General features: G+C 36.0%; 1 long non-coding RNA gene across 1 annotated transcript in view; it reads left to right on the plus strand.

The window, feature by feature from the left end:
- Positions 1 to 2384: 2384 nt before the first annotated feature.
- Positions 2385 to 24840, plus strand: part of LOC129533622 (uncharacterized) — a 148426-nt gene continuing 125970 nt past the window's right edge. The window contains exon 1 of the long non-coding RNA XR_008679893.2: positions 2385 to 2450. This is a non-coding gene — a long non-coding RNA (uncharacterized lncRNA). The remainder of the gene's footprint in view (positions 2451 to 24840) is intronic.

Consider the following 24840-nt stretch of genomic DNA (forward strand, 5'->3'; position numbering starts at 1 on the left):
CTATTTTAAAGAAAATGCCGATGTAAGTATTTTTATAAGAAATTCCCTAAGTTTTAAATGTTGGCTTAAATTTATAGGAAAAAATTCTTGGCCAATTAAAACAGGTCTATAGACTTGAAGTGGTTTCGGGACTGTTGTAATAGAAATGATATTTCTTTCAGCATGTTGGGGACCTGCCCCCTAATGCACTTAGATTTGAGTTTCTTTCTTACGAGTTTACTTTATTCCAATTGGCTAAGGCAGTTCAGTTTCCTGTCTGTTTGCTGTATTTATACTTCTGCTCTACCTTTTTTATTACCACTGATTTAAGAATTTATCATATACTGCCCTAGACCAAATGTAAAGTTTATGAGTCCAGTGTTCATGGGACTTGACTGGATCCAAGAAAGCACATATGGGGAAATGTGCCATCTCAACGTTTTGTCAATTATGCCAGTGTACTTGTGCCAGGGAAAGTGATTTCTCTCTCCTAAAGACATATGAGCCAGAAAGAAGTTCTTTGATTTCTTGTTTTATGTGACATTCTGTCTGCAATTAGCAGACTTCCAGATGTTCATGCATTTTATATTCAACTTACACAGTCATTTATGTTTCCCACCAGAAAGCAGAGTGGTTTATGTTCCAGAAACTCAATCGAAAAACATTTCTACTAACTTGAACTTGAAATGACTAAATATTTCATGGTGTAACTTCTAATTATAAATGTTCTGTGAGATTAGAGGACTCTTATTTTTATCTGGGTAAGTTTGAATTTTATCTGCATCCATTGAACAAACATTTGAAAATATTTCCTTCAGTTTGGAGCTGTTTACATCTTTCATTTTTTTCATTGATAGGATCTCTTCTGATAAAGCACTAAGACTTTGTAACTTTTAACCTTATTTTAAAAAATCATAGTTGTTCTGTGTTATAATTGTATATTCTATTTTTCATTAGGCTATGAAGGCCTAGAGAGGCCCTTGCAACACTTCATACAGGACTTTCTTATACTAGGTGCTCAAGAAATTTACTTCATTTGTACTAATTCACTTTCCCTAAGAATTCGGAGAAAAGGTATTTGTAGATCAGTGATTTAACTAAGGGTAGAGCCTTCATCAAGGTGGTCCCCTTTGCCAACCCATGTGGGATATGTGGTATGAACAAGAAATGGACTTTGTTAAGCTGTTATTTCAGGTCTGTCACTACAACATAAGCTAGTCTATTCTGACTAGTTGACTGAGGAAGAAAGGTTAACAGACACTGGCCAGGCAGCTAGCTGGATCTGCCACTTTCTTCCACAGAGCCTGTTTCCACTGAATCCTGCAAAACAGTGGTGGTCTTCACTTCCCTTCTAATTTAATTTTATTGTGGGAAAATTTTAAATAGATACCAAACCAGAGAGAGTGATATAATAACCCAATATACCCATCAACATATGACCAATCTTACCCATTTGTACTCCTCCCCTCTTCTCTCCACTCTGATTATATCAATCAACTCCTAGGCATCACATAATTTTATGTGTAAATATTTATGTATATGTCTCTAAAATAAAGAACATTTATAATTTAATCATAATATTATTTTCACAGCTAAAAATTAACAGTGTCCATAATATCATCAAATAGTGTTCACATTTCACCAATTGTCTTATAGAGGATTTTTTTTTTTACAGTTTATTTGTTCCAGTTGAGATCCAAATAAAGTTTATAATTGTGATTGTCTAACACATCTTTGAATTCTCTGTTAGTCTAAAGATTAGTCTAGATATTTCCCTAGTTCTAAAAATCCTGTCATTTTTTCCTGCAGAGTTTTCTGCAGTCTAGATGTTGCTGTGTGTTCCCATGGCGTCTGTTAAACGGATTCCTCCATTTGTTTTATTTTCTGATTGGATCTAGATCCAACTGGTCTTTAGATCTACACAATTGATCAGATTGCATTTTTTTCATAGAGTGGTATCATGTCCTTTCATCAGGAGACACATGCCTGCTTGTCTCTACCACTCTCCCTCTTGTCCTCTTTTTTAGTGCCTTGAACACCTTAGAGATAGCTTCTGTTTCTGTTAATGGTGATGCATGAAGCTTTCAATAGGATCCTTATTGTATTGGCAGGGCCATCTTCTCATTTTCAGCAAAATTGAGTGTTCTCTCACTTTTTGTTTAAATTCAACTTTCTTGGGGTATAATTTACATAAATAAAAAACATCCATTTTAATTAAATAGTTTCATAAATTTTAACAAATGTATATATTAATGTAACCCCCACCCCCACATTAAGGTATAAGACAATTCTGTTTTCCCCAAATCCTTTGTCTCCTTCCTGAACAATTCCCTCTCCCTGTCTCCAAGCAACCAGTGATAAACTTTTTATCACAATAGATTAGAATTTCATATAGACAATCCAAAGTTTCATGAAAATGAAATTATACAGCATGTACTCTGGTGACTGACGTTTTGCTCAGAAAAATATATGTAAGTTTCATCCATATTGTTGTGTGTATAAGCAACTTGTTCCTTTTTATATCTGAATACAACTCTATTGTATGGATATGCCAATATTTGTGTATTCATTCACAAGTCAATTGACATTTAGATTGTTTTTGGCTTTTGGCTAAGATAAAGTTGCTATGAAAATTTCTGTAAAAGTCTTTGAATATTTGTATGTTTTCATCCTCTAGGGTAAAACCTAGAAGTGAAATGACTGGGTTACAGGATAGGCATATATATAAGTTTGTAAGAAAATGCCAATTTTCCAAAGTTACAATTGGAAATGTTATATATTCATCAGAATGTATGATAGTTTTATTACTTTACACTCTTGTCAACATTTGGTATTGTCAGCCTTTTTAATTTAGCCAATCAAATGGGTGTGTAGTGGTATCTTTTTTTTAATATTTATTTCTCTGATTACTAATGATATTGATCATTTTTTCGAGTGCATATCTGTCAACTTTTTATTTTCTCTCTCATCTATCTATCTATCTATCTATCTATCTATCTATCTATCGTGTATCTATCATCTATCTCTATCATGTGTCTAATCTATCTATCATCTATCCTATTTATCTATCATCTATCTCTCTATCATCATCATCTATTTATTTGTATTGAGAAATAGAGACAGTCTGACCCATTTGTGTTTTTCCTTGATGTCCCAGATGATTCCCAAATGCTCTGCCCTCTGGAGGATTGGAATTTGAGTGTTTCTCTTTTGTTTGAGCTCTGGGAATTGTTCATCTTAAGACTCCTTGGTTATTATTTTCCCTGCCTCTTTTACATGCGCAGATTAGCACTCAGTTCATTTTTAAGGAACTTATGCAGTTTTTTTGATAACTTCCTCTTTCTCCTCCTTTTTCTTTTGTAGCTTCCTTCTCTGTTTCATAACTTCCAGCCACCTGATTGTACTGAAGCCCTAATCTCTGTCTTCTCACATTCTCTAATTTTTTGTGCTCTGCGTGGAGTTCTCTACCCCAGCTTCATGATCCAGAATATTGGATGACATAGAAGCCAAAATGATTGTGAGGCTCACTCATTTGTTTTTTTTATTCTCAGGATCATATGTCTGCACTATTTGTTGTGCAATGTCTGAAAACAATTGTCTGATATATTTTTTTCAATTTCTTATTTTGGTATGAGGCTAAATACATTTGTTGTTACTCCAAATGGTCAATGGCAAAAATCCTATGACTTCTTTTTTATGTATTCTCGAACCCCTTACACTCAGCTGAACCCTCAAAGGTTGGCTTATCAAAATTTACTGACTTTAAATTTGTTGAATCCTTTAAATTTGTTCAATTTCCCTCTGCCTACAGTGGGTGTTCCTAATCTTTACTATTCTCCCTATGCTCCATCTAATCTTTTCTAGATTTGTTTTTGCAGATTTCTAGAGTTTTTCTTCTCTGTGGAAATAGAAAGGATCAATCATAACCTCCCTCAATTTCACTCCAGCATCCCTCCAATGTCTGGTGAGGTATCCTGCTCCTTGCTTTAAAGTGCAGTGCCCAATCAATATTAATAAATTTCACTTTCATATAATTATATTTTCTTTACTCTTTCATTTTCCAAATTGACCTGTACATCAACATTTCTCTCCATCTATTGTTTTATCTTTATCTTGCCACTTGAAATTAATGCATGATCTTCATTCTTAGATTTCTCTCTTGCTATGGGTTGTAAGTTTTCTTCTTTGAGTTAGCACATTTATGAAAAACCCTGAGTGTAACAGTTATTAAGGCTTGATCCAGTTGCCAAGTCTCTTTTCTTATACATTTTTATCACTTAATTTCTTTGAGTATTCCTACAAAAGGGGCTTCTCAGCCTCAGCCTTACTGTCATTTTTATCTAGCTTAGTTGAGGGGGAAGTTTTTCTGTGCATTGCAGGATGTTTAGCAGCATCTGTGACCTCCACCAAGATGCCAATAATATCCATCCCTCCACCCAAGTTGTGACAAAATGTCTCCAGACATTGCCTGGGCAAAATCATCCCCAGTTAAGAACTCGTGACTTAGAACAATTTTCTCTGACCTAGAGATTTCCCTCAACTGTAAAATGAAGATAATGAAACCTATTTGCCAGGGCTATTTTGGGGACTCAACGATGATGTTCAGGAATTTTTAGCATAGTGCCTGTTCAAAAATTGTTTGCTATTATTACAATTATTATTAACTTTTCTGTGAATATACTGACTCCCCACTCTCCTTGCTTCCTAAATCTAATGTATTATGTGTATGTCTATAGTGTGTCTTATTTATTTATTTATTTTTCCAAGATGGAGTCTTGCTCTGTTGTCCCAGCTAGAGTGCAGTGGTGCGATCTTGCCTCACTGCAACCTCTGCCTCCTGGGTTCAAGCAATTCTCCTGCCTCAGCTTCCTGAGTAGTTGGGATTACAGGTGCCCACCACCATACCTGGCTAATTTTTGTATTTTTAGTACAGATGGAGTTTCACCATATTGGCCAGACTATTCTTGAACTCCTGACCTTGTGATCTGCCCACCTTGGCTTCCCAAAGTGCTGGGATTACAGGCGTGAGCCACTGTGCCTGGTCTGTCTTATTTATTATAATATTAATTATAATTTTTTCTGTTTCCTTTTTTTATTTTATGTTATTAAAAATTTTTATTTTTAATTTTTGTGGGTAAGTATTGGTGTATATATTTATGGGGTACATGAGATATTTTGATACAGGCATACAAGGCATAATAATCACATCAGTGTAAATGGGATGTTCATCATTTCAAGCATTTATTCTTTCTTTGTGTTACAAACAGTCCAATTTTACTCTTTTAGTTATTTTAAAATGTACAATAATTATTATTGACTGTAGTCACTCTGTTGTGCTATCACATACTAGATTATATTCATTCTAACTATATTTTTATTCCCATTAACCATCCTTACTCCCCCCCGATCGCCACCATCCTTCCCAGCTTCTGCTAACCATCATTCTACTCTATCTCCATAAGTTCAATTGTTTTAGTTTTTAGCTTCCACAAATAAGTGAGAACATGTGAAGTTTGTCTTTCTGTGCCTGGCTTATTTCACTTAAAATAGTAACCTGGGTTCCATCGATGTTGTTGGAAAAATGAAAGGATCTTATTCTTTTTCATGGCTGAAGAGTACTCCATTGTTTATATGTACCACATTTTCTTCATCTATTCATCTGTTGATGGACAATTAGGTTACATCCAAATATTGGCTACTGTGAATGGTGCTGAAATGAGCCTGGGAGTGCAGCTATCTCTTTGATATACTGATTTCCTTTCTTTTGGGTATACACCTAGCAGTGGGACTGCTAGATCATATAGTAGTCTATTTTTACTTTTTTACTATTCAGCCATAAAAAAGAATAAGATAAAATACAAAACATAAAACATTTTGAGAAACCTCCAAATTTTTCTCCATGGTGGTTGTACTAATTTACATTCCCACAAACAGCATACAAGGGTTTCCTTTTCTCCACATCCTCTCCAGCATTTGTTATTGCCTGTCTTTTAGATAGAAGCCATTTTTATTGGGATGCAATGATTTCTCATTGTAGTTTTGATTTGCATTTCTCTGATGATCAGTGATGTTGAGCATCTTTTCACATGCCTGTTTGCCATTTGTATGTCTTCTTTCGAATATTCTTTATTCAGCTCTTTTGCCAATTTTAAAAATTGGATTAAATTTTTTCCTATATTGTTGTTCATTATTTCTTTTTTATTCTCATTTATTATGGCATATGCATCAAATTTTGCATTTCTTACACTGATAACTTCTCTCTTCCTAAAAGGGTATGGAAGGTATGATTTCATACCTTCCTTAGACAGTTGTCTTTTCTTCTTCTTTTTAGATTAACTTTTAAAACAGTGAACCTGCATTCATTGTTATAAATTCTATTTATATCCTAGTATCTGGCCTCTATCCCAGTCACCTTACTGAAATTGCTCACACAAAGATCAACCATATCTTTTTGTTTAACATTTTGTAGATAGAAATTAAGTATGCAGATAGTTTAGGCAGTTTTCTCAAGGCTTGTAAAGAAACAAAAAACGAAAACAAAAGTTGCCATCCCTTCACCCTTCATCTGGCTCCACCTATCTTCGCTGCCCAGAAATCAAGCGTTCTGTATTCATTTAGATGATTATTCAAGTATTTACCTTCATATTTTTCAGTAACAGGCTGTGATGGCTAATTTTATGTGTCAAATCAACTAGGTCATGGGGTGCCTGAATATTTGGTTAAACATTAATTCTGGGTGGGCTTGTGAAAGTGTTTTGGGAAGAGATTAGCATTTCAGCCCATAGATGTAAAGCAGATCGCCCTCCCCAGTGTGGGTGAGCATCATCCAATGCATTGAGGATTTAAATAGACCAAAAAGGTGAAAGAAGGGGGAATTATCTCTCTCTCTCTGCCTAATGTTTGAGCTGGCACATTAGGCTTCTTCTGCCCTCAGACTGAGACTTAGAACACCAGCTGTCTTGGGTCTCCAGCTCACAGACAGCAGGTTGTGGATCTTTTCAGCTTCCATAATCATGAGAGCCAATGCCTTATAAGAAATCTCTCTATATATAAAATATAAAACATAGATAAACATACACATAATTATAAACATATATATATATATATATGTCTTATTGCTTCTGTTTCTGTGGAGAATCCTGACTACTACACATGCTTATACTGTACTGACAAAATTTCTTTTTTTTGGATTTAGATATTATCTATTGACTTCTTACCCTAGAAAATTGATGTTTACTTTTCTTATTCCCCCATGTGCTGGCATGTGAACACACTCCTTCTTTCTATCCATTCTTGTTACTTACATTATTATTTTTAATGTTTGCATTATGACCACCTAAGCTGAACTGACTAGGGTCTTTTATTGGAAGATTCTGAATTATCAATATTTCAATATTTTTACTTTTATATTGGTCTATTTCCTCCTGGGGGAACCCTCTAATTTCCTGGGAAGATATACACTTTGCTGTATTTCCTTTTTTTTTTGGCTGTATTTCCTCTTGGGGCTAAGTGAAGAGAAAAAGAACAATTGTTTCATCATTCATTGCACAAGAGTTTCACCTTATCCTCTTATTTTCAGTATGATGCACTCATCATCAGCTGGGCCTGTTGTTCTTGAGTCTACATCCCCTCTGTTTCACTTCTCCAAAGGAATAAACCATTCGGCTTCTATTGTATGGAGCAGGAGCAGTTGCCTTTCAGTGTGGAATAAGGGTAGGAATCTCAGAATTGAAGTGATTCTTGTAATCTCCAGCACAAACTACACCACCAGTTTTTAGGAATAGTAGTTCTTTTGATTCCTGAGGTGTTCTGAGATTCTGTGTCATGAATACATTTGCTTCTTGGCTTTTCCTACTTCTAGCTTAGGCTTTGGCTTTACTTGTTTTGCCGATAGTTACTAATCAACTGTCTGCTTTCTAGGTAGGTTCTTAATTTTGTTGCTGTCACTTCCTTTCATGTTACCTTAATCCTAGTATATTTATCCATTTCATCTATCTATTTCTTTCTTTCTTTTTTTTTTTTTTTGAGATGGAGTCTTACTCTGTCACCTAGGCTGGAGTGCAGTGGCATGATCTTGGCTCACTGCAACCTCTGCTGCCTGGGTTCAAGTGATTCTCCTGCCTCAGCCTCCTGAGTAGCTGGGATTACAGGTGGCTGCCACTGCGCCTGGCTAATTTTTGTATTTTTAGTAGAGACAGGGTTTCACCATCTTGGTCAGGCTGGTCTTGAACTCCTGACCTCGTGATCCACGCACCTTGGCCTCCCAAAGTGCTGGGATTACAGGTGTGAGCCACTGCACCCTGCCTTATCTATCTATTTCTTAGTTTTCCCCTTAATCTTATTTTAGTGAAGGTTTGAAGAAGAGCAGTTGCAAACCAAAATGTTCAATCCACGACATTTAACCTGAAGTCCACAGTGATGGCCTCTTTTAATCTTCATTCCTCTTGACGTATTTATAGAATTGATTAGTATTAGCCCTTTTTTGGTAAACTTTCTATTCTCCTGGCTTCTTTGATATTACTTTTATGCAGCAACAAATATTTCTTAGAAAACTACTATGTGCTAGGCATTCTATATTATATGATGGGACGCAAAGATGAATAAAACATAGCCTTTGCAATGTGTGTGACTGATGTGAAAAGAGGTGTTATTGTGTTCAAAGTGTTATAACAGGGTGAAGGTGATTTAATCAAGTTTGAGGAGTTGGAAATAAGTACAAATTCATCAGTTGAAATTATTGAGGAAGATAATCAATAATAACACAAATAACAATGGTTACAAGTATTTAAACTTATCATATGCCAGGAATTGGAGGGATCCAAAGCCTGGGTTTTAAATGACTGAACTATCCTGCCCTGTGTAGAGGGATAGTTTATTTAAAACAGTGACTCATGAAGGTGGTTGGCTGTCAGGACGGTGGTGAGCAGACAGTGGAGCCTCCATATTCATTGTTCCATTATCTATTGAGAATGTAGTGTTTGTTAGGCATTGTTCTAGGTGCTAGGAAAACAACACTTTAATTTCACAGTCCCTGGCCTCAAGTGGTTTAATCTGGGAAGGAGTATTGTAAGATTACCTGAAGAAGAAAGTGCTGCAGATGATGTGGACATGAACTAGAGCAGGTAAGGACTAGTGATAGAGGGATCAGGTAGGAGGGTCAATATAAATTTCTGTGGGAGATGCTGAAGGGTTAAATTAAGGCAATAAAAATGAATATGAAGAGAAGACATTAGATTCCAGAGACTCTTCTGAGATGTAAGTACAGTAATTGATAGGGAATAAAATAAGTCAAGAAAAACTGAAATTTCCAGTGGGAGAATAGATTGATAGTGATACCATTTACAGTGGCAGAGAGGCAATTTCTGAGCAGCTATTAGAGAGTATGTTATGTTTGGAATGCTCATGGATAACAAGGTATACTTGGGAACAGAAATCTGTAGCTCGAGAGGAGACCATCCAGAGAGAAGAAAAAGATCTGGGACTAAGCAGATAAGATGCAGAATTACTTAGAGACTGATGTAGGATTAGTCTAGCATGACAAATGAAAAGAAGACTTAGAATAAAGGAGTAGAGAATTAGGAGAATTAGGAATGTGAGGTACCCAGTGAGCTAAGAGAGAAAGGAATTTAGATAGAGTGGTTACTTTGTCACTTGGTTGAGGGCTGAAGATAACATTTTGATTTTTTTTTTTTTTTTGGAGACGGAGTCTCGCTCTGTCACCCAGGCTGGAGTGCAGTGGCGCTATCTCGGCTCACTGCCAGCTCCACCTCCTGAGTTCACGCCATTCTTCTGCCTCAGCCTCCCGAGTAGCTGGGACTACAGGCATCCGCCACCATGCCTGGCTAATTTTTTGTATTTTTTATTAGAGACGGGGTTTCACCGTGTTAGCCAGGATGGTCTCGATCTCCTGACCTCATGATCCGCCTACCTCGGCCTCCCAAAGTGCTGGGACTACAGGCCTGAGCCACCACACCCAGCCAACATTTTGATTTTTTGGTTAGGAGTCTTTGATGGTCCCAGCAACAGTAGTTTTAGAAGTGGGTTTTGCCAGTGTTCAATCTCTAATATTAATTGTATATTCCACTAGTCTTCAAATGTTCTCTAAAACAATTATATGACAATATCTTCACATTCTTGCAACATCTTGGCAGTATAATTGATCTGTGTTACGGACTTGAACTATATACTCTTTTAATGAAGACAACAAGAGATCATGTTTGTACACAGTTTTCAATTTCACAGCACTGAGTTTCTGGAAGATATAAGTTATGTATATCATTGTAGTCACAATGAACTGGGTAAATAAACAAGGCAAAGTGGTAACAATGCAAGCTCTTTATGATAACTTCCAGAAAAGCAAGCACTGACAGTAGGACAGCAAGGTATTTAGACTGATAGACTGGAAAGTTTATTTGCATTAGGTGTGAGCTCTAAAGGAATGGTGGGCAGGTACCATGCCCAAGAAGAACTCAAGCTCAAAGCAATTTACTTTGATCAATAACTCATATCTTCATTTATCTGATCTCAGATCTCAGTCATCCTCTGCACAAACCACTCCCCGTTCATCCCACCTTCTTATAATGATAAGAATGTCAGCACTATATAGTTTTCTTATTATCAGGACTTAGTCTTCAATTATGAGTGAGGCATTTTTGTTGATTAATTTATGCTATTCTTATTTGTTTTTATTTTTGTTAGCATAACACACCATATATTTCCAAATATATATTCAAAGTCCCTTTTCCAATGAAAGACATATCCTTCTGAGTTGGTGTAATAACCTCTTCTACTAAATTTAATAGATCTTCTTTTGGTCATTAATGATTCATACTCAACACTTCTTGCATTCACATACTGAATCGCACATCCTGGCCTTTGAGCTTCAATTACTTCAGTGTCTTGTTTGTTCTTCCATTTGCAGTTTTGAAGATTGATTCTTTGATAGAGAGGACAAAAGAAAAATAGGACTTGAGAAGTTCTGTGCTTTTTATTGCCATCTGTTAACGTTATACCATCTGCTTTAAATACTGATTTAACCCTCTTTTTCTGTGCTTTTAAAATGAATCTGTTTCTTTTTCTCCCTTGTGTTGTTTGTGATTGTGTTGTCAGAATCTCCCTCCTGCCAGCCTCCCTCCCTCCCTCTCTTCCTCTCTCTTTCTTTTTCTCCTTCCCTCACTCCTTTCCTCCTTTCATTCCTTCCTCCTTCCCTTCCTGAGAAGCTCATTTTCTTGGACTACTGTCTAGTATCTTAGACCAAGTGATTATACCTATTTTTCGTATAAAATGCTTGAAGGTATTTATTTAAAGTCTAGGATACCTGATTGTTATGCTCAGGGTTCTTTTCCTAAACTCCGTGTATGCATGCATATATGTGTGCTTGCTGGTATGGTGAGGTGGGATGGAGAAGGACTGGGCTGGCAGGAAGGCAGAAACCTGATCATCTCTGATTTGTCTTCTAAGTTACATAGCCTTGACTCATGACACTACCATCAGCCTAAAATCTCCAAACAAGAAATTCTCATGCCATCCTAGGCTCTTCCTATTTCTTATTTCTTGCATTCAATTAGTTCCATGTGCCTATTGATTCTACCCAGGGATAGCGTTTCAGATAGACTGCTACCTTTTACTTCACTGCCACCTCACTCCCTTAGTTTAGGCTCTTCTAACCTGGTCAGTTTCACAGCTTCAGGCTGTACAGTCCCCATTTCTCCATCTTCCTTCTCATGCTCGCTAGTCACCTGCCTCATCCCATATTCTCATTAACCTCATGATGACTCGTCATCACTGTTGGAAACTTCGACATCCACCTAGAGGATCTAGCCAGCACAAGGTCTCTCATTTCGTTAAACTCCTAAATTTTAATTTTTGTTTTCTGCATCTTCTTAAACCAACCACTGCCATAATAATCACCAATAACTATCCTGCCTCTATATTTTTGATTTCAAACATTTCATTCTCTTATTATCCCTTCTTAGCCTTTCAGCTTTCTTGGTCTAATATTCTCATTTGAATAATTCCCCAAACTTTATGAAGACTTCCATCTATTGACCTTACCTTTTCTTCACTAGACTTAATTTTTCAACTTTTATTTTTATTTCTGTATTATTATGTTCAGAGATAATTTTTCTAGTTTTATAATTGTAGACAGTAGACAATTTATTTCTTTAGAGTGTGTCTTTACCTACAATCTCAGACTCCCAGATTGCAAAGTTTGGGCAAGTTTTAATATTGCTGTTCCTTTTTGTGAGTCCTGGTGGAGCTGAAAAAAAATGATTTTAAGTCAAGAAAAGAATCTAAATATTACAATTCACTACACCAGCAGGCAAGACTTGGGCCATACTGACTGAAAGAGGCTGAATGGTTATTCTAAAAACGTTTAGGAAGCAGGTGCAATAACAGCAACATGGACCAAGTGTATATGTTTTAGCCTTAAGCTAGATGGTCATTCATACAGACCTCCCTTTCATGAGGTCAGCTGATTTCTGTCTCTTCCTGTTTCAGACAAGTAAGGGTTGTGACTCCCTTGGCAAAATTAATACGCCAAACCTTTTTCAGATACAGTTAAATTTCAGTTATATGCTTAAACTTCAAATGTATTAGTGGCTTCTAACTTCAAACAACTTTAGTACTATTGATGTTTATCTGCTAGCTTTATTAACCAAAGTCTACAAGCTTTAACTACATTAATAGATAATCTGGTGATCAAAGAAAGTTTCCCTGCATTATAGTATTTGCTTGAGGGGCCACTTACCAAGATGGGTCATCATCTTACTTGACTTGCAAGCATCATTTGACAGAAGTGACCCCTCTCTCCTTCTCAGAACACTTGCTTTTTTGTGCTTCTGTAATATCACACTCACTGCATTCCTTGCTACCTCACCAGTCACTTCTTTTAGTCATATTTTCTAACTTACCCTTCTCCACCATATACTGAAGCACCCCTTGACTGTCTTTGTCTTTTTTTCTGCTACCTAATGGGTTCACTAAATGATAACTTCCATAGCCATGACTTTAAATATTATCTATAGGTTGAGGTTCATCCAATTTATATGGTCAATCTTTACCTCTCCCCTGAATCCTAGACTTTTACATCTACTGCCTTATTGGCATCTCTGTTTCAATTTCTGATAGACAATTCAAACCCAGCATGGCCAAATTAGAATGTAGATCTACCTCCCACCCTGTTTTTTCCCTTCAAATTTTCCTCATCTCAGAATAGCAGTACTCTTCACCCAATAGTCTAGGCCAAAATTTTAGGAAACATCCTTGATTTATCTTCTTTCCTCATATCCCCAAACTCATTGATAAATAAGTCTTGTTGGTTTGAATTATGGAAAACAGCATGGAGATTCCTTAAAGAATGAAAAGTAGAACTACTATTTGATCCAGCAATTTCACTACTGGGTATCTATCCAGAGGAAAAGAAGTCATTATATGAAAATGATACTTGCACACACATGTTTATAGCAGCACAGTTTTTGCAAAATCATGGAACAAACACAAATGCCCATCAATCAACGAGTGGATAAAGAAACTGTGATATATATGTATAATCTCCACACACAATGGAATACTACTCAGCCATAAAAAGGAATAAATTAATGGCATTCAAAGCAACCTGGATGGGATTGGAGACTATTATTCTAAGTGAAGTAACTCAGGAATGGAAAGCCAAACATCATATGTTCTCACTCATAAGTGGGAGCTAAGCTATGAGGATGCAAAGGCAGAAGAATAATACAATAGACTTTGGGGCCTGTGGGGGAAAAGGGTGGGAAGCGGGTGAGAGAAGGCTACAAATTTGGTTTAGTGTATACTGCTTGGGTGATAGGTGCACCAAACTCTCACAAATCACCGCTAAAGAACTTACTCATGTAACCAAATGCCACCTGTTCCCCAAAACCTATGGAAATAAAATAAATATTATTTTGAAACTGAATACTTCTTATTACCTTCACCCAAAATATCCTAATTGTAAATGTCTATCATTTCTCAGCTATAATATTTTAATACCCATCTAATTAATCTCTTTGCTTTACTTTTGCCTCTCCAAAAATATCATAAGACATATCATGGCACAAATATTCTTTCCATGTATACGGTGGATTATGGCATTCTTTCTGTTTGAAAATCCTCCAGTGGCTTCCATTGCAACCTGAATAAAATGCAAATAAACTTCTTACCCTGATCTGTATTTTCTGGCCTTCTGCCTACCTTTATGACTTAATTAATCTGCATTCTTCTTATTCGTACACTCTGGCCACAATGCCTAGAAAAGTGCCAAGTTTATCTTTTTTTTTCTTTTTCTTTTTTAACCCTAACCCTAACAAGTATTTTCTTGGCTTGGAAATAGTTTTTTTTTTCTTGAGTGTCTCTATTTCACAACTTAGATATTATTTCACAGATCATGTCCTCCAAGAGAACATCCCTGACTGCTCTAATTATAGCAGGCCTCATCATTTTCTTATGGTTATAGGACTGAGGTTTCCATTTTCCTACTAGCTATTGGCTAGGAACTGCATTCAACTCCTAGCTGTTGACACATCTCCTATAGTTTACAGTATGGATGTTTGCTTTCTTACAGACTAGTCATATTGTGCCTGCCTCTATGCCTTTCTCTTCTGTGACAAGCTGAAGAAAACTTTCTTTTTAAAATTATACTTTAAGTTTTAGGGTACATATGCACAACGTGCAGGTTAGTTACATATGTATACATGTGCCATGTTGGTGTGCTGCACCCAGTAACTCGTCATTTAACATTAGGTATATCTCCAAATGCTATCCCTCTCCCCTCCCCTCACCCCACAACAGTCCCCAGAGTGTGATGTTCCCCTTCCTGTGTCCATGTGTTCTCATTGTTCAATTCCCATCTGTGAGTGAGAACATGCGGTGTTTGGTTTTTTGTCCTTGAGATAGTTTGCTGAGAATGATGGTTTCCAGCTTCATCCATGTGTCTACAAAGGACATGAACTCATCATTTTTTATGGCTGCATAGTATTCCATGGTGTATATGTGCCACATTTTCTTAATCCAGTCTATCATTGTTGGACATTTGGCGTGGTTCCAAGTCTTTGCTATTGTGAATAGTGCCACAATAAACATACGTGTGCATGTGTCTTTATAGCAGCATGATTTATAATCCTTTGGGTATATACCCAGTAATGGGATGGCTGGGTCAAATGGTATTTCTAGTTCTAGATCCCTGAGGAATCGCCACACTGTCTTCCACAATGGTTGAACTAGTTTACAGTCTCACCAACAGTGTAAAAGTGTTCCTATTTCTCCACATCCTCTCCAGCACCTGTTGTTTCCTGAAGTTTTAATGATCGCCATTCTAACTGGTGTGAGATGGTATCTCATTGTGGTTTTGATTTGCATTTCTCTGATGGCCAGTGATGATGAGTATTGAAAACTTTGGTTTTAAATAACTTACCAAATTACTTTTGGTCCATTCAGGATAAACACCATTTTGTCATATCATGTGATATAATCACATGAATGATATTTCATCATATGCACAGGTTCAACTCACGCTCAAGGGCATTATATACAGCATTTACACCAGGGAAAGAAATTTTGGAGATCATATTAGGATTTTGTCTGCCATAGTTCTATATTAAAGGAAATGAATTCAGTGTTAATAAACTTCCAACAACGAAAACTTCAGGCCTAGTTTATTTCACTGGAAAATTCAACCAAACATTTAATGAAGAATGAATTCAAATCCTACGTAAACTTCACCAGTAGAAGAAGATGAAAGTTGTTTACCAACTTATTTTACGAGTACAGCATTACCTTGATACTAAAACCAAAGATATTACAAGAAAATTACAGACCAGTATCCTCATAACCATATTTTCAAAAATCCTTAAGAAATATTATCAAATTAAACCCAACTATATATTAAAATGATAATACATCATGATCAAATGGGATTTATTGCAGGAATTTAAGTCTTGTTAACTTAAATCAAAACATATTTTCAAAAATCCTTAAGAAATATTATCAAATTAAACCCAGCTACATATTAAAATGATAATACACCATGATCAAGTGGGATTTATTGCAGGAATTTAGTCTTGTTTAACTTAAATCAATCTATAAAATTTACCATATCAATAGATGAAAGGTCACATAATCATCTCAATAGATACAGAAAAGTATTTGAAAAAAATCAGCATCCACTCACACTGACAGAGACAAAACAGCACAAAACTCTTAATGTACTAGGAAGTAATGGGAACTTCTTTAAACCAACAAAGGGAGTCTACAAAAAAACCTACTGCCAATATCATACTTTATGGTAAAGGGCTGATTGCATTCTCTTTGGGATCATGTAGATCTTAGTGCACTAAGGCAAGAAAAAGAAATAAAAGGCATACATATTAGAAAGAAAAATACAAAAACATCTCATTTGGAGATGACATTATTATCTACTTGGAAAATACCAAAAAATTCACAAAAAACTAATAAAAATACAATAGTTAATCATGTTTATATATTACAAGATTAATAAAGATAAATTTTATATATATATATATATATATATTTTTTTTTTTGAGATGGATGGAGTCTCGCTCTGTCACCCAGGCTGGAGTGCAGTGGTGAGATCTCGGCTCACTGCAAGCTCCGCCTCCCAGGTTCACGTCATTCTCCTGCCTCAGCCTCCCGAGTAGCTGGGACTACAAGCGCCCGCCACCAGGCCCGGCTAATTTTTTGTATTTTCAGTAGAGACGGGGTTTCACGGTGTTAGCCAGGATGGCCTCGATCTCCTGACCTAGTGATCCACCCGCCTTGCCCTCCCAAAGTGCTGGGATTACAGGCGTGAGTCACCGCGCCCGGCTGATAAATTATATTTTTATATATTGGGAATGAAAGTTTGGAAATTTAAATGTAACTATAATAGGTTCAGAAGGATTAAAAACATGAAAAGCAGGAATAGCTCTCACAAAATATTTAAAATATTTGTATTCTGAAATGACAAAATATTGATTCCAATTATAGAAATCAAAGGAGAATTATATAGATACACCATGGTCATGGATTAAAAGACTCAGTGTTGGAATAAATGTCAATTTTCCCCAAATCTATAGATTCCATGCTATTCTAATTAAAATTCCAGTAAAATTTTGTTTATTGGTTAGGGAATGACCAGCTCATTGTAAGATTCATATAGAAAGGAAAGAACTTAGAATGGCCAAAGAATTTTGAAAAATAGCAAAGTTGGGGGACTCATTACCTATTTCAATTCTTATCTTAAAGGCATAATAATGAAGTCAATGTCATATTGCTTGAAAGACAGACACAACAGATCAATAAATCAGAATAGAGAATAATAGAAATAGAGAAATTCAGGCCAGGCGCGGTGGCTTACGCCTGTAATCTCAGCGCTTTGGGAGGCTGAGGTGGGCGGATCACAAGGTCAGGAGAAAGAGACCATCCTGACTAACACGGTGAAACCCCGTCTCTACTAAAAAAATACAAAAAATTAGCCAGGCATGGTGGTGCGCGTCTGTAGTCCCAGCTACTCCGGAGGCTGAAGCGACAGAATTGCTAGAACCCGGGAGGCGGACGTTGCAGTGAGCCGAGATTGCGCCACTGCACTCCAGCTTGGGTGACAGAGCGAGACTCCGTCTCAAAAAAAAAAAAAAAAAAAAAAAAAAAGAAAAAGAAAAGAAATAGACACATTCAGTTATGGTTAATTTTTCATAAAGATGCCAAAGTAATTCAATGGAGGGTAGTGACAGCCTTTTAACATATAATGCTCAACTAATTAGACATCCATATGCAAAGGAATAAACCCTAAAATTACCTCACTCCATATACAATATTATCTCAAAATGTGTAATATACTCGTATGTAAGAGCTAAAGCTATGAAACTTCTCGAAAAAATGTACAATAAAGTCTTAAGGTATTCAATGAGATAAAGTTTTTAAAAGCAGGACTCAAAAATAGTAAACTATAAAAGGAAATATTGATAAACTTATGTTAATTAAAATAACACCCCTCATTTGCCCTCTGTGTTATCAAATGTTACAAAAATGAAAAGTTAAGACACAGACTTGAATATTTGCACAACATATAACTGACAAAATCAGTAATGTAAAAAACTCTCACAACTCAAAATAAGAGCAAAAAACTCAATTAAAATGAGTAAATGATTTGAATAGACACTTGACCAAAGAAGAAATATAATTGAGAAACAAGTGCATGAAAATATTTTCAAAATCATCATTCAATGTAATTTCAACTTATTCAACATTTTTGGTCATAGGGAAATGCAAACTAAAACAAAGAGAACTCATTTTTACATACTTGTTAGAATAACTAAAAGAAAAATACCTGATTTAGTATGCAGGACAACTAGAATGGTCATTTCTTAGTGGTGTGAATGTGCAATAGTGCAACCACTTTGGAAAATAATTTGGCAGTTTTTATGAAGTTAAAGAAATACTCATACCATATGACCCATCAATCTCATTCCCAGGTATTTGCGTGATAGAAATGAAGGCCTCCGTAGAGACCTTTTCAAAATCTTCTGTACAAATATTTATTTTGTCTTCATTTGTAATTGCCCAACCTGGAAACAACCCAAATATCCTTAAACTGATGCATATGTAAACAAAATTAATGTATAATGGTACAATGGAATATAATAGCAATAAAAGGAGAAAACTACTGATACATGCAACAATATTGATGAATTTTGAACGTATTATGCTAAATAAAAAGCCACACTTGGAAGGCTATGTAGTGTATGATTCCATTTATATAACATTCTGGAAAAGTCAAATTGTAGATAGTAAATAGATCCACAGTTGTCAGAGTGACATTTTCATCTGGTGTATTTATTACCTCAAACATTGTAGTTGTAGTTTTCATCTCTGTTGGTTTCATTTGGGTTTTCTGTGTATCTCATGTTTGTACCTTTTGAATATATAGAATGAAATTATAATAAATGTTTTAATGCTCTTGTCTTTTATTTCTAATGTATGTGTCAGTTCTGGGTCAATTTTGATTGATTTTTTCCTTTTCATTAAAATCATACTTCCTTTTTCCTTTTCATGCCTAGTACTTTTTAAATAAAATTTAGCTATTGTGACTTGCATCATTTCAGGTTTATATTTTAAGCTTTGTTAGGTTGGAAGCTTTGTTAGATAGCAGAGTAAAATTTATTCTGGGGCTAATTATTCTCCGTTATGGAGGCAAGTATACTCTACCCACTGCCCTGTGAATCTTGGGGCTTTTTATTTTGGCTGATATGGAGGCACACTCTCCATAGTCTTGTGTAAATCCTGAACAGTGAGCTTCTAATCATTCTAGGTGACACTTTCCTCAGTCTTCATAGTTTCTTAACACATAAACTGATTAGTGGGGACCCTTTGGAGATGTCTCGTGTTCTCTCACTGTACAGCTATGTTCTCTATCTCATGAACTCTAGCTGCCCTGGCATTCCTGAACCCAACATCTGTCTCCTTGACTTAGGGACTATACTGGCCCTTTTAGTGATTTACTGTGCCTGTGTTTTGGCCTGGAAACTCTCAGGTCAGTAAACAGACAATCTCAAATTTCACCTCACTTGTTTGCTGTATCTCAGGGATTGCCGCCCCTTTATTCTTGCTGTCCATTGTCTTAAAAACATTGTTTTATATATGTTTTACTATTTTTTCCAGTTTCTTTGATTAAGCCAGAAAAAGAAATCTGTTCCCTGTTACTCCGTCTTGGCCAGAAATAGAAGTCTACAGGATATGTTTTTCATACTATTACGGTTCCTTCCTCTGTCTCATCATTGAATGAAGTGAGTTTCAATACACAAGCACTTTTCAGGAAACTCCTTGAGAGGAGAAGATGAAGTTCAAGATAGCCTTCCAGTTTTACTCCTATTTTCAATTTAGAAAATCTTTCTTCTCTGCTGCTAAATAGTGGACTGCTGCATCTAATTGTAGCTGTTTCTTTTTTTTTTTTTACAATGTATTTATATATATATATATATAATTGACAAAAAGTGTATGTACTTTTGTGTATAACATGATGTTTTGAAATATGTATACATTGTGTAATGACTAAATCAAGCTAAAAACACTTAAAATCCACTTTTAGAAATTTTCGAGAATACGATACATTGTTACTAACTATAGTCACTATGCTGTAAATAGAGCTCTTAAACTTATTTCTCCTATTGAACTAAAATTTCATAGTATTTGACAATCTCCTCCATCCCATAACCCCTGATAACCAGCATTCCACTTTCTACTTCTATGCATTCAACTTTTTTTATAGTTCACATAAAAGTGAGATCATGTAGTATTTGTCTTTCTGTGCCTGCCTTATTTTATTTAACATAATGTCCTCCAGGTTTATCCCTATTGTTGCAAATTACAGAATTTCCTTCTTTTTAAAAATTGAATAGTATTACAACCTTTAAAAAGAAGGAATGTGGCCGGGCGTGATGGCTCACACCTGTAATCCCAGTGCTTTGGGAGGCTGAGGCGGGCAGATCACGAGGTCAAGAGATCGAGACCATCCTGGTCAACATGGTGAAACCCTGTCTCTGCTAAAAATGCAAAAAAATTAGCTGGGTGTGGTAGTGTGTGCCTGTAGTCCCAGCTACTCAGGAGACTGAGGCAGGAGGATCGCTTGAACCTGGGAGGCAGAGGTTGCAGTGAGCTGAGATGGCACCACTGCACTCCAGCCTGGTGACAGATCAAGACTCCATCTCAAAAAACATAAAGCAACAACAGCAAAAAGAAGGAATGTGTGTATATATGCCACATTTTAAAAATCTATTCATCTATTGATGAACACTTAGGTTGTTTCCAGAATTTGGGTATCTATTGTGAATAATGCTGCAATGAACATGGGAGGGAAGACATCTCTTTGACATACTGATTTCATTTCCTTTGTATGTTAACTTAGTAATGGGATTATTGGAACATATGATACTTCTATTATGAAGTTTTTGAGGAACTTCCATACTATTTTCCATGAGGGCTGCACCAATTTACATTCCCGCCAATAGTGTACAAAGGTTTCCTTTTCTAAACATCCTGGCTGTCACTTGTTATTTTTTATCTCCTTATTACCAGTCATTCTAACAGATGTGTGGTAATACTTCACTGTGTAGTTTTAATGTGCATTTCTCTGAGGATTACTGGTGTTGAACATTTTTTCATATACTCATTGACCATTTATATGTCTTATCCCTTGCCCATTTTTAATAGGGTTGTTTTCTTACTATTGGTGTTGAGTTCCCAATTTATTTTGAATATTAACCCCTTTTTAGATATGTGATTTGAAAATATTTTCTCCAATTTCATAGCTTGTTTCTTCACTCTGTTTCCTGCTTCCTTGTCTGTGCATAAACTTCCATTTGATGTAATCCTATTTGTCTGTTTTCACTTTTATTGCCTTGAATTTGGGGTCATACCCAAAAAGTCATTGCTCAAACAAATGCTACGTAGTTTTTCTACTGTTTTCTTCTAGTAGTTTTAGAATTTCAGGTCTGACTTTTAAGTCTTTAATTCATTTTGAGGCTCTTTTTATATATGGTGTGAGATAAGGGCCTAATTTTATACTTCTGTATATGGATATTCAGTTGTCCTAACAGCATTTATTGAAGAAACTGTCCTTTCCCCATTGCTTGTTCTTGTCATCTTTGTCATAAAATCAATTGAACATAAATGTGTGGATTTATTTCTGGGTTCTCTATTCTGTTCCATTGGTCCATGAATCTGTTTTTATGCCAGTATCTTGCTATTTTAATTAACATAGCTTTGTAGTATAATTTTTTTTTTTTTTGAGACAGAATCTCGCTTTGTTGCCCAGGTTGGAGTGCAGTGGTATGATCTCGGCTTACTGCAACCTCCGCCTCCCAGGTTCAAGTGATTCTCCTGCCTCAGCCTCCTGAGTAGCTGAGATTACAGGCATGTGCCAGCCCGCCTGGCTAATTTTTGTATCTTTAGTAGAGGAGGGGTTTCACCATGTTGGTCAGGCTGGTCTTGAACTCCTGACTTCATGATCCGCCCACCTCAGCCTCCCAAAGTGGTGGGATTACAGGCATCAGCCACCATGCCCAGCCTGTAGTAGAATTTTAAGTCAGGTAGTGTGTTGTCTCTAGCTTTGTTCTTTTTACTTAATATTGTTTTGGACAATTTGGGGTCTTTTATGGTTTCATACAATTTTAGGATTTTTCATCTATTTCTATGAAAAATTTCATTGGAATTTTGATAAGAATTGTATGGAATGGTGTCTTGCTCTGTTGCCCAGGCTGGAGTGCAGTGGCACCATCTTGGCTCACTGCAACCTCTGCCTCCCAGGTGCAGGTGATTCTCATGCCTCAGCCTACTGACTAGCAGAGACTACAGGTGAGCGCCATCACACCCAGATAACTTTTGTATTTTTAGGACGGGCAGGGTTTCACCATGTTGGCCAGGCTGGTCTCGAACTCTTGGTTGCAGGTAATCTGCCCACCTCGGCCTCCCAAAGAGCTGGGATTACAGGCGTGAGCCACCACACCTTGCCAAGTATTGTATGGAATCCGTAGATCACTTTGGGTAGTATGAACAATATTAATATTAATAATATTTATTCTTTCGATCCACAACAATGAAATATATTTTCATTTATTTCTGCCTTTTTCAATTTTTCATCAATGTTTTATAGTTTTCATGTCTTTCACTTCCTTGGTTAAATTTATTCTTAAATATTTTTATTTTTTGGTAGCTATTGTAAATAAGATTGTTTTCTTCTCATTATTAGTGTATAGAAATGCTACCGACTTTTGTATGTTGATATTGTATCATGCAAATTTACTAAGTCAGTTTATTAGTTCTAATGGTGTTTTAGTAGCATTTTTAGGGTTTTCTATATATGAGATCATGTCATCATTCTGTGAAAAATTTCATTGGAATTTTGATAATAATTGTACGGAAATTTTACAATTTAACTTTTCCAATTTGGATGTCTTTCATTTCTATCTCTTGCCTAATTGCTTTTGCTAGGACTTCTTGTGCTATATTAAATAGAAGTGGTGAGAGGTGTAGACGAATGGGACAGAATAGAGAACCCGGAAATAAAGCCAAATACTTAGCCAACTGATATTCAAAAAAGCAATCAAAAACATGAAGTGGGGAAAGGACACTCTATTCAACGAATGGTGCTGGAATAATTGGCTAGCCACATGTGGAAGAATGAAACTGGATTTTCATATCTCACCTTACACAAAAATCAACTCAAGGTGGATCAAAGACATAAATCTAAGACCTGAAACCATAAAAATTCTACAAGATAACATTGGAAAAACTCTTCTAGACATTGGCCTAGAAAGAGTTCATGACCAAGAACTCCAAAACAAATGCAACAAAAACAGAGATAAATAGATGGGGCTTAATTAAACTAGAAAGCTTCTGCACAGCAAAGGAAATAATCAGCAGAGTCAATACACAGCCCACAGAGTGGGAGAACATCTTTGCAAACTCTTCGTCCAACCAAGGACTAATATCCAGAATCTATAAGGAACTCAAACAAACCAGCAAGATAAAAACAAATAATCTCATCAAAAAGTGGGCTAAGAACATGAAAAGACAATTCTCAAGAGGAGATATACAAATGGCCAACAAACATATGGAAAATATGCTCAACATCACTAATTATCAGGGAAATGCAAATCAGAATCACAATGTTATACTATATTACTCCTGCAAGAATGGCCATAATTAAAAAATAAAATAATACTAGATGTTGGCATGGATGTGGTGAAAGGGAACACTTTTACACTGCTGGTGGGAATGTAAACTAGTACAACTATGGAAAACAGGGTGGCGATTCCTTAAAGAACTAAAAGTAGATCCTGTGTGTGTGTGTGTGTGTGTGTGTGTGTGTGTGTGTGTATACATATCATGGAGTACTACTCAGCCATAAAAAGGAACAAAATAATGGCATTTCCAGTAACCTGGATGGAGTTGGAGACCATTATTCTAAATGAAGTAACTCAGGAATGGAAAACCAAACAATGTATGTTCTCATTTATAAGTGAGCACTAAGCTGTGAGGACACAAAGGCATAAGAATGATACAATGAACTCTGGGGACTTGGGGGAAAAGGTGGGAGGGTGGTGATGGATAAAAGACTACATATTGGGCACAGTGTACACTACTTGGGTGATGGGTGCACCAAAATCTCAGAAGTCGCCACTGAAGAACTTATTCATGTAACCAAACAACACCTGTTCTCCCAAAACTATTGAAATAATAAAAAAATTAAAAAGATTAAAAAAAAGAAGTGGTAGGGGGAGGATTCTTGTCTTGTTCCTGATCTTAGAGGAAAATCTTTCACCTATTCACCGGTATGATGTTAGCTATGTGCTTATCATATATGTTCTTTATTGTATTGAGGTCCATTTCTTCTATGCCTAATATTTTGAGTTTTTTTAAATCATGAAAGGATGTTGAATTTTTTTTCAAATGCTATTTCTCAAACTATTGAGATGATTATATGGTTTTTGTCCTTGATTCTGTTAATGTGGTACACCACATTTATTGATTGAATTCCTGGGATAAATCTCATTTGTCATGATGAATGATTCTTTTAATGTGCTGTTGAATTCAGTTTGTTAGTATTGTGTTGAGGATTTTTGCATCTGTGTTCATCAGGGACATTGCCTGTAATTTTCTTTTCTTGTAATAACTTTGTTTGGTTTTGGTATCAGAGTAATGCTGGGCTCATAATATGAGTTTGGAAGTATACATTCCTTTCAATTTTTTGGAAGAGTGTGAGAAAGATTAGTGTTAGTTTTTCTTTTATGTTTGGTAGAATTCAGCAGTGAAGCCATTATGTCCTGGTCTTTCTTTGATGGGAAACTT

This window comes from Gorilla gorilla, chromosome 4, assembly GCF_029281585.2.
Source record: "Gorilla gorilla gorilla isolate KB3781 chromosome 4, NHGRI_mGorGor1-v2.1_pri, whole genome shotgun sequence".
NCBI lineage: Eukaryota > Metazoa > Chordata > Mammalia > Primates > Hominidae > Gorilla > Gorilla gorilla.